Source organism: Nematolebias whitei, unplaced genomic scaffold (assembly GCF_014905685.2).
Source record: "Nematolebias whitei isolate Nwh7 unplaced genomic scaffold, NemWhi1 Nwh_scaf_17382, whole genome shotgun sequence".
In the NCBI taxonomy this organism is placed as follows: Eukaryota; Metazoa; Chordata; class Actinopteri; order Cyprinodontiformes; family Rivulidae; genus Nematolebias; species Nematolebias whitei.
This window is the reverse complement of record NW_023635927.1, coordinates 1-1,094: the sequence shown is the minus strand read 5'-3', so window position 1 is coordinate 1,094 and position 1,094 is coordinate 1. Positions and strand designations below refer to the sequence as shown.

The window sequence follows — 1,094 nt, the reverse complement described above, 5'->3', positions numbered from 1 at the left end:
CTCACACCGTGTCCTGGCTGGGGCACAGTGTAAGAGTTGATAAAAAAGACCTCATGCATAAACAGCAATATAATGACCTCATAATACATTTATGCATGAGGAGGCTGATGAGGGCAGTGAGTTGTCCGTGGACTGCCAGAAAGTTCCATGGTCCTGATAAGAGATAACATAGTGTATATCAGCCTGCTCAACTCTGACACAGATCTACAGATGTCCTCGGGAGGGGAAGGATGGGGGGGAACAGAGCTTCTCATTCATGTAAACAACCAGGAGAAGTTTGAGATAGCTGGCCAAATCAAGGCTGAGTGCGGGAGCCAAATTCTCTCTGTCCACTGCAGGGGAGTCTCTACCACGTGCTGGGAGTGGACAAGCTGGCCACAAACGACGACATCAAGAGATCTTACAGGTGAGGCTCTGCAGGCCAGCAGGAGGTCTCACCCCCGCTGCCGCCTTCATCACTTCATGCTCTGCCTCCTCCTCAACAGGAAACTGGCGCTGAAGTTTCACCTCGACAAGAACCCTGACAATCCAGAGGCGGCGGACAAGTTCAAGGAGATAAACAACGCCCACGCCATTCTGAACGACGCCACCAAGCGTAACATCTACGATAAGTACGGCTCTCTGGGGCTGTACGTGGCCGAGCAGTTTGGAGAAGAGAACGTTAACACTTACTTTGTGCTCTCCAGCTGGTGGGCGAAGGTGAGGGACACGGAGGAGTCTTTGGTTTGGTTAACGCTCCTCTCTCAACACGAGCTTGTGTTTGCTCCTGCAGGCACTGTTCATCTTCTGCGGCCTGGCCACTGGATGCTACTTCTGCTGCTGCCTGTGCTGCTGCTGCAACTGCTGCTGTGGGCGGTGTAAACCCCGGCCCCGCGAGAGCCCGGACCAGGACTTCTACGTGTCCCCCGAAGACCTGGAGGCTCAGCTACAGTCTGATGAGAGAGGTGAGGCCGAGCGGCTGGTGTCGCTCCCGTTGCTCGCAGGTCAGTGATGTCATCGGCGCCTTAACGTGTGTTTCTGTGTCGAGAAGAGGCCGGGGGCGAGCCCATAGTGCTGCAGCCGTCAGCTACAGAGACAACCCAGCTAACATCAGA

The 1,094-nt window shown here is 54.8% G+C and overlaps 1 pseudogene; it reads left to right on the top strand.

Annotated features, from left to right (window-relative positions):
* Positions 1-300: 300 nt before the first annotated feature.
* Positions 301-1,087, top strand: LOC119430026 (annotated as a pseudogene).
* Positions 1,088-1,094: the final 7 nt, after the last annotated feature.